Source organism: Pinus tabuliformis, chromosome 6 (assembly GCF_031772625.1).
Source record: "Pinus tabuliformis cultivar Carrire ecotype Pingquan chromosome 6, CPIR1, whole genome shotgun sequence".
Lineage (NCBI taxonomy): Eukaryota > Viridiplantae > Streptophyta > Pinopsida > Pinales > Pinaceae > Pinus > Pinus tabuliformis.
Genome location: NC_142292.1, coordinates 808,856,099 through 808,866,562, shown reverse-complemented (window position 1 = coordinate 808,866,562; position 10,464 = coordinate 808,856,099).

Below are 10,464 nucleotides of genomic sequence, written 5' to 3'. Positions count from 1 at the left end.
TAGCATAGCTCCCTTTGCGCATCTCCTGACATTGTGACACCCGTCTACCCCATGCAAGCCCCTCATCACGCAGCTCTACAACCCGGGTAGTGTAGTTTATAGTCCTGCACCTCCTTGCAGTTGCCTGGAGTGCTAAGACTGTGCTACCATCATATAGTCATCTGGACGAATCCCTGGTGTATGGCTTCAATCGGCTGCCATTTACCTTTCTGATAAATGGATCTCCATTCAATTTCACAAGTTTACCTGCTCCACCATCGGTAATCTCTTGATCACATATGGCCCTAGCCAATGCATTTGAAATTTTCCTAGAAATTTATCAAACTTGTTGTCATATAATAAAACTAAATCATTTACCTTGAAGGTGCGCAGTTTGATGTGCCGATCGTGCCATGCCTTTTCGCGCTCCTTCTGAACTTGTTGATGGAATCCATCCAAGAATATGTCTTCCTCCATATCTATCAATTGTGCGAGCCTTTCTTCTAAGGCTCTACGGTCTGCCATTCTTGTGAACACTGTTATCCATAGACTAGGCACAATGTACTCCATTGGCATCATAGCTTCTACACCATAGACCAGTCGAAAAGGTTTCTGTCCAGTCAGCTTCTTACAAGTAGTTCTATAATCCCATAACACTGCAGGTACACGCATGTCTCAATAATTCCTTTGCGCATTGAAAACATTTTTTATTGCATTCTCCAATATCTTATTAAATGCTTCCATCATCCCATTAGCCTGAGGGTGATATGGTGTGCTCTTTTGATGATAAACTTGGAATTCTTCTGTCAATGTGTTGATCATTTCATTAAGGAAGTGTACACCGTGATCACTCATCAACACCTTCAGACAACCAAACCAGGTCAGCGCATATTCGAACAGGAACTTGGTTGTTGTTGCCCCTATACAATCCTTTACAGGCTACACCTTCGCCCATCTGGTCAAATACTCAGTCGCAATTATGATAACCATGCACCTGTCTTCTTTCCTAGAGGCTGAATCAGCCCTACAAAATCAATTGTCCACTTTTTGAATGGCTGCAATGATACTTGTGGATTTGGAGGTATCTCATCCCTCCGGGATGGCCTGCCCATCCTCTGACATGCATCACATGCCCTATAATAAGATTTGGAATCCTTATGATGTGTCAGTCACCACACCCCAATGTGTAAAATCTTCTGCGTTGTTGCTTTTCCTACATAATGGCCTCCCACAACCCCTCCATGAGCTTTGGCTAGGATGTTGCTTCGTTCAAACTCGGGCACATAATATCGCAATACCTCATCTGCTCCCAGCTTAAACAAGTGACCTGTAATAACATAAACATTTGTCATGTGTACTACCAATTCCTTCTTTTGTTGGCTGGTGTACCCTTTTGGAGTCATTCCTGTAGTCAAAAAGTGTATGATGTCTACAAAATGATTGTCTGCTATGAGCACCGCAAAGAGTTGCTCTTCAGGCAACCCCTCCTCTAAATTGGTAGGCTCCTCCCTTGTTTTAATGCATGACAGATGATCCAGCCCTACATTCAATCACCCTAGCTTCACAATGACTTCGAAATCGTATTCTTGAAATAACAACAACCATATGCACATTTCCCCCCAACACAAGCTTGTTGACCAGGTACTTTAATTCAGAATGGTCTGTATACATCTTAAAGTGTCCACCTAGTAAGTAATGCATGAACTTTTGGAGTGTGTACACCATAGCCAAACCTTCACACTCTGTCGTTGAATAATTCTTCTCAGCCTTAACTTCCTACTTGCAAACATGATAGGGTGATCTAACTCTCCCTCACCGACGTGTGTCCTTACTTCTCCCAGTGCAATACTTGATGCATCCAATGCACATGAAATTACTTCTTCCAATCTGGGAAGACTAGGATCGGTGCGGTGACCATCTTTTCCTTTAACACATCTAAGCTTCACTAACATTCTTCATTCCAATAGAATGTAGCATCCTTCTTCAATAGTTTTTCCATCGGCGCAGTAATCTGGGCATAACTCTTGATGAAATTTCGGTAATAACCAGTATGCCCCAGTGTTGTGTGTAGTTGTTTGACACTTCTTGGAGCCTCTAGATTGATGATAATCATGATCTTAGTAGGGTCTACCATCAATCCTTGTCTGCATACCACATGACCTAGCAAGATTCTAAAGGGAACATAGAACAAACATTTCTTCAAATTTAGCGTGATCTGATACCTTCGGTATGTATCCAGCATCAAGCGTAGACTAGCTACGTGGCATTTTACCAGAACAAACACCATCCAATCGTCAAAGTATACCCCCAAAAAATTGTAAATGAAGTCCTTAAACGCCGCGATGACTACGCACGAAAAGATTTTCGGTGCATTCTTTAGTCCAAAAGGCAATATAGTATACTGAAAGCATCCCCACTTGGTCGTGAAGGTAGTCTTACTCTTGTATTCCAGCGTGATCTTGATCTGATGGTACCCTGAGAACCCATCGGTGAATGAATATGCTTCATATCCTCCTACATTATCCAGCACTTCATTGGTGAATGGAGTTGGAAAAGGATCATGTACGCAAGTGTCATTCAGCTTCCTGAGATCTATGCATATTCTTATTTCATCCTTCTTTTTCTTTTCTTGAACTACCATAGGATTGACTCAATCAGATTCCTCCACTGGTTCAATGATTCTTGATGCTAACATTTTATCCAACTCCAAAACAGACTCTTTCCTTATATTTAGGATGAAGGTTGTTAGGACTCAGAATTGACCAATTTTGACCTTATATTTGTGCCATAATATTATCCTTTTTCAGTCATAGGTTGAAAGCTTTGATTATATAATGACTTAATCACCCCAAGGTACGAAGTAACTCTCCGCATATCTATATGTTTAATTGTTCATTGCATATTCATGAATATCTTTATATTTATCTTTGGAAAAGTTAATTAAGTTGCCAAGTAATCGCTGGACTGTCTAAAGTCTGCAGGAATTATAATTTATAGTTGCTGTAACACCAGAAACAGCAACTACGCAGTTGCTGCAACACCGGAAGCAGCAACTACGCAGTTGCTACAGCCAGCAACGACAACCATCTAAAGCAGGAGAATGCTATTTTTGCAACAACTGGAAATAACAAACGGCAACTATCTGGAGATCGCCAGAATTCCACGCTGACGCGGCATGATCAGCAACTGTCCAAAAAGGGCAAAACACAGTTACAGTTGCTAAAGTATCAGGAACAGCACGGGTTTACTAAAACAGCAACCATGGGGAAACGGCGAAGGATAATACGAGGATCCCAAGAGGACGGTCGAAGTTCGGTTACCAGCTGTGTAACAGAAACAAACTCAAGAAAGAATACACTGTCGCACTGTTATAACAGCATCCTGTAACTCTTATTTTTGGTTAACTGAATGAACTGTGATAATCTATTGTAATAGATGTCTCCTCTATAAAGAGGAGACATCTACATTAGAGAAGGGGGGGAGAAATAGTTTTGTAAGGGGAATTTTGAAAAGACAACAGCAAAGTCTGAACTTTTATTGTACTGAATCTTTTGGCAGATGAATAGAAGATTGTTCTGAGTACTTAATCTAGCAATTGTGTTCTGGGGAATCTTGTGAGAGGGACCGGGCCCACCTTCCTCACAAGATTCACCCATTTACTTTTTTGTCAAGTGTGTAAGTGTTTTTGGTGATTTCTTTATGCTGATACTCTGTTTTGGATTCTGTAGCATTACCTCTGATAATTTCCTTTTTGCTGGCACTCTATTTTGTTAATCGTTTGAAGTTGTACTTCACCGGTGAATTAGAATTTCAGTGTGTATTAGCAATCTGGTTACAGAGGCAGGTGCTGAACGTCCTTGCTTAGAGGATAGGGTCCTGATCCTCTGATAACAAAGCATCCACCACTCTTCTTTTCAGATTTGTTATCTTAAATTAACTGCTTTTATCTTTACAGTACACTGTTATGACATAACGTGAGAATTACGCATATGTTGGACACCTAATCCTAAGTGGGTTAGTGTGGAAGTCGAATGGACAAAGAAGTCCAAGAGACCTTGGGATCTGAAACCCAAGAGTCACATAATGTACTATAAATGTAAATCTCTTGTTAATAAAAAAATGTACTGCATGATTTATCTTTCATATCTCTTGTGTTGTCCATGTGTGTTTAACATGGTATCAGAGCAGGCGTATTCCTGCCCTGCATAATTAATGTGAGCCATTTGTCTTATGGCCTTTCTGTGCAGTCATTTCTGCCATCAATTCTGCATCTCAGGAATATTTTCTCATGAATATTACTTCAGCTAAATTTTAGCTGCTCCTGACACTGCCAGCGCTGTCCAAGCGGTTCTGAGATGTCTGTCTGCCACACCTGCGCTGCCCTGACATATTCTATTTATAATTCCTGCGCCCTGTTCAGTTAAATACGCTCAGACTTCAAAACCGTTTCATATTCTCTGCAAATTGGGCTCTGTCCATAATTAACACCTCTGTCCAGAGCGCTACTCTGCCTCTGCCTCTGTCGCTCTCTGAGCAGTCAGACCATGCCATAATTTCTTCCTCGCCCTCTCTGGTTAAGGTGGCACTACCTAACGCTGAGGCCGTTATACCTGTGCGTTGATTTCTCTGCCCACATGAACGGATTCTTGTAGCTCGCCTGCAATACTGAATGTGCTTGAATAAGCCATTAAACTTGACTCCCTCTGTCCTGAGCGCCTCTGTCCATTTGATATTTTTCTTGAATCCCATCTCTTTCAAAAGGTGGCGTTCTGTTCGGTTCAAGTCCATCTTCATCTCTGCATATTTTTTGGAATGAGGTTCTAAAGGTTCAAGAGGCAAATTCTCTCGCCTGCATTCCATTCGATGAAACACATTCAAAACCTGTGGAATCCTCCGAGGGCTTTCTTCAAGCTTCGCCGCAAGCCAAACACAACTTGCCGCAACCCGCTTGACGTTAAAGCGTGCAAATGATTTTTTGAAATAGAATCGATGAAAAAGAACCTGGCCTATTGCCATAACTGCTTGTGGCGATCTAAGCAGAATTCCGCTTTCTTGAATCAATTCGCAACCGAATAAACGGAGAGTCATCTCCATCTGTTCGTCGATTCCATCTTTCCGCGAGGGGGAATTGGCAATCTGCTCGTCCGTCACATAGAACGCGTCGATTGCTGTGTAAATCATGGTGACTATGTGTATAGGCCCTTTCTGTTGCAGCAAGATGTTCCTGAGGCTCGTGAGGGTTGTTTACTGAGGACGTCGGGCTAAACTCATCAAAGTGGAGGCAGTGGACCATCTCTGAGGCCTTAACTGAGGCAGCAGTCTATCTCTAAGACATTAAACTACCTCGGAGGAATTAACAATGGTAGTAGCCAATATTTAAGCCAGTTCATTCTAAAGCCTTCTCTGAGCCAGTGAATTGACCTTAGCACATTAATTGTGGCAGTGAGTCCATTCTGAGGCCTTATTTGAGGGTTTGGACGATATTGCTTTGCTTATCTGAGGTGAATATTCTGTTGAGCACTTGTTCGGATTCGAACTCGGATTGTTACATGGATTGTTTGCCTTGAAGGGGTTTTAGGAATCGCCCTCTGGAGCAGTGGAAGGTTACAGAGCTGAAAGACGAACTCAAGAGGTGAAGCATAACATCTAACGGCATCTCCAACTTCATATCCTTATGCAGTGGGGTATTTTCTGAAGCAGCATTGTGTTCAAATGCTCCATAATTGGACGTTGATGTATCAATAACCATGTCTCCAGGATGAATAGTTCGATTCTGACCAAAGTGCTTTTCCATTGCATAAAATATTTCCTTTGTGAAATTTGCTGGTAATTACTTATCTATGCGCATTGTGTTCAAATTTGCTGGTACTTTCCAAACTGATCAATTTGTGCCCCTAAAAGAGCAAGGCATTGAAGTGTTTGTAAGTGTGGCAAATGAGTTCCTGAATATCTCGTGTGGAAAATGTCCATGCTAAGAACGCTTTTCTAGCTGCAGGAGGAACATGACCAGAGATATGTGCTCCACAATCTGAGTGTTTCCCTTGAGGGGTTGGTTTTGCTTCAAGTAAAAGAGAATTGAACTTACCAGCATTTCATTTGAATGAAGGCACTAGATATCGAATTTGAACTGTTTTGAAGTGATATATATACGGTGATATATATTGGTAGCATGATATATATTGAATGCGATGTTTTAATTTTGAATGTGCTTTTTATATATGTAAAGCCGTTGGTTGGGCTATCGATTTGATGTAACAAGAGCGCTATCTGAAGTATGTCCATCAAAACGTTTTGGTTTTGAGCTTGAACCTGTTCTTTTTATATATGTAAAGCCATTGGTTCAAGACTTGCCTCTCGAGACGACTTGCCTCTGCGTTAAACATTTTTGCTGACAGTATGATGCCTCTGTGTTAAATATTTTTTGAAGACTCTGTTTATAATTGTGGTAGCATTTTACAATAGGAGCATAGGTATATTATTTGACATCAAATCTTAATAGGGCGAGAACCATTCATTCTTGATAGGGAAAGAGCCATTCATTCTTGCAGGCCGAAAGCATTTCCTTATTTGAATCCAAGGGAATATATTATGTAGGAGTTCCAGATGCCCGGAAGACCGAATTCTTCATCATTTTAGGAGGCTAAGATTCATTGGGGATCATTTGTACCACTGCTAAAAGATCAAGGGCGCATTGAGTAAGGACAAGTCCAAGCCTTTCATTGATTAAAATAATGGGCACATTGTTTCATTGAATTTTGGTCATATATGAATGATGTTTATTGGGTTGATGAGCATTTGAATGATTTGAGTCAGTGGGTTTGAGAAATTATGAATTTTCCTGCTGATGAGTAGATATTGGAATTGAGATAATTCCATATATGATGACTTTTAATGAAAGTATGAAATCAATGGTGAATGATTTTGAACCACATGAAAGATAAGCTTCCGCATGCAAATGGTACACTTGTGAAATTGCCAGCTATTGAGGTTTTTGATTTGGGTAAAAAAAAAAAAGTTGAGATGCATATTACTAGTCCGTTTTAAAGAACCTGGATTCTGGGAACTTTTTGCTGATGCTGATTTGAAAGTGAAGGAGTACTTGAAGGATCCAAGCAAGTTTGCAGTTGCTGCTGCCCCAATTGTGGCATTGTACTTAAAACTCACTATAGTGCATTGTTTCCTTGATTCAACTGCTTCATAAAGAGTTTGATGAGCTGATTGTAATCTTTTATGTTGCACTCTGATCCTTTGCTGACATTTATAAAGGATATTGTAGTGATATTGAATTGTGAATGATTGTTGCTTCTTCTTCACTGGTTGATAGTTGTGATCTGTTTCTTTAAATTATAAGATAATGAAGAAAATGACCAGACGTGATAATGCATTAGAGTCGTTAAATACTATGATACATTCCACTGTTGATGAGATGGTTAAGATCAACAAAACCTCTCTATTCAATATTAAAATATGTCTACAAAATGCACAGGAGAATATTGAGTTTTTGCAGCTTGAATCACAACTGCAGCAGGAAGAATTACAGCAGTGGAGTCATCATTCTGAACTTGTTTCTGTTCAGAACAATGAAACAGACTCCCATAAACAGAAAAAAAATATTGCTGAAGTTCATTCAGATCCAGTGCCCAATGAAGCAGCAATTGTACATGCAGATCCAGAAATTCAGTCTGCACTTCCCAAGCCCATCATAAGACCTTGGGAACAGCTTGTCCACAACAAGCATAGAACTGGTCTTGGATATGACAAGGACTTGTCCTTTCATATTCCAGACTATGCCAAACCCATTCAGTTTCGGAGTGCTGGATTCATTCATGATAGTTCACCTGCTCTTCATGACAGTTCACCTATAGCTGTTCCAGATTCTGCCCCTCTTCCACAGCAACAACAACAACAACAAAAACAACAGATCGTGAAATGCCAACACTGTGATCGAGTTGGCCATCTGAAAGATCACTGTTTTGATCTTCATCCATGTAAGCACTGTCATAAAACCAGTCATTCTTCAAACAGATGCTTCAAAAACAAACATCCTGCAAGAACAAAGATTCATCTTGGATGGATCACTTCTTGGCAATGGGCATCAACAGCCAAGAAGATATTCCAAACACATGTCAGAACTTGTTCCAAAGTATTGAACAGTCTTGCAGTTGAGTTTTCTCCATCTTCTCACCTTGTATCTGACAGGGGGGGAAATGATGGTCATCTACAAGCTTCAAAGTCACATCAAGCTAGCCTGAGCCACAACCTGCCACACCAATTTCAGAGTTGTAGCCAGAGACAAAGATGCCTGAACATGCCTTCAGTTGGCAATTTGGGACACTTCCTCTAGCAGAAGACTCCAGCTTCTTGCCAGTTTTGGAAGAGTTCCAGGAATCGCAGAGTTGTTGGTCATCCTTAAACCATCACAGATTAAGAACACTTCCTCTAGCAGAAGACTCCAGCTTCTTGCCAGTTTTGGAAGAGTTCCAGGAATTGCATTAAGCATTCCAGAGTTGTTGGTCATCCTTAAACCATCACAGATTAAGAACACTTCCTCTAGCAGAAGACTCCAGCTTCTTCTTAGTTTTGGAAGAGTTCCAGGAATTGCATTAAGCATTCCAGAGTTGTTGGTCATCCTTAAACCATCACAGATTAAGAACACTTCCTCTAACAGAAGACTCTAGCTTCTTGCCAGTTTTGGAAGAGTTCCAGGAACTGCACTAAGTGTTCCAGTGTTGGTGGTCATCCTTAAACCACCGCCCTTTTTTACCAACATTTCATAGAGCACATTCAGCCTAGTGCTGCCATGCATTTTTTGCACATTTTGTATTACAGCTCTCTTCTTGGACTCATACATAACCCTTCGGATTAAGGGGGGGAATGTTGGACACCTAATCCTAAGTGGGTTAGTGTGGAAGTCGAATGGACAAAGAAGTCCAAGAGACCTTGGGATCTGAAACCCAAGAGTCACATAATGTACTATAAATGTAAATCTCTTGTTAATAAAAAATGTATTGCATGATTTATCTTTCATATCTCTTGTGCTGTCCATGTGTGTTTAACAACTTTTTAATGCTTTTAGAGTTAAGTACATACAACTTTTTAATGCTTTTAGAGTTAAGTACATACAGCACGCAATAGCCTTTGAAATAAAAAGACTTTCCCAGGTTGACAATTTAATGTGGTACTTGATTGTTAATTAATAAACAATTCAACTAGCCAACATTTTGGCGCCGTTGCCGGGGAAGGCAACTAGAGATTTCTAAAAGCATTAATGATTTCTTTTTGAGAATAACAGGTGCATGAGAGGACGCAGGAAACCTAATTTCACAGGCGGCAAAGGCGGAGGAGGAAGAAAAACTTATATTGACAAAATCATCTCAAAGGCTAAAACATCACAGAGGACAAGTTCCCGGAGACCTCAGATCCAGTATTCCTCACAAACAGATCGACAGATGGAGGAAGTACTGGGACCTGAAAGGAAGATGGAAGTACCAGAATACACTGAGGAACCGGTAGAATAACCTGAAGAAACAAAAGATACAGAGGATAAAGCAAGTGATTCAGGAAAAAGATCAATGGAGGATAACAGAACAGAAGGAAGAGGGGAAAATTCGCTCTCTACCCTGGAATTCCCTATTGGGGAGCTCCCGATGTTGGCATTTTGGCTCAGGTATAGTGCTATGATACAGGTGTTGTCCTTGATGGCAACTCTCTTTGATGACAGATCTCCGTTCAGTCTACAGAATGAAGAAGAAATCTCATATACGCATGTTAATTAAGTCCAAGTTGCGTATACACGCTGGTGATATGCATACTAAGTCGCGTATACGCAGGAGAGCTATATAATAAGTCGCGTATACACGCAGATGCATGAACAGAAAAATGCGTATATGTCGGGAAGTTTCCTTTTGGTCCATGGTAGTTAGTCCTCGGTACTTGTGCCCATGTCTTTGGACCAAAGTACCTCGACAGTCGTGTAGATCTCTAGTTTTGAAGTTGATGGTTTTGGCTCTTGGTATTGAGCAAGGCCTAAGGCTATATAAGGAGAAGAATATCATTAGGCATAATCATCTTTTGAGAAGGCTTGAATATCTGAAAAAGAAAGAGATCTGACATGCAGGTTATGGGTTGCTTGATCTAAGCCAAGGAGAGATCACATCGGTTGATGGAAGACTAGATCTAAGGATAGATTGAGATCTAATGGTTTGAAATGCACTATCATGATATGGTTGATTATGCGTATTTCTAGATCTGCATACTGTCGCAATATTATGTTCTGGGTCTAACTGATGTCTGGTACAGCTGCAAATTGAGAGAGTTTATTTTTAGATCTGTACGCAGGTTGGCTTCGGTAAAAGCGCGTGTATACGCGGGTTTTGCTCATTGAAGTAGCGTATATCTTTTGAAGCTTGATTTTGGGTCTACAGTTGGGTCTGACTGTTATTGCAGAATTCTGTAGTCTGCTCTGTGTTCTGGTAACTGGTGATT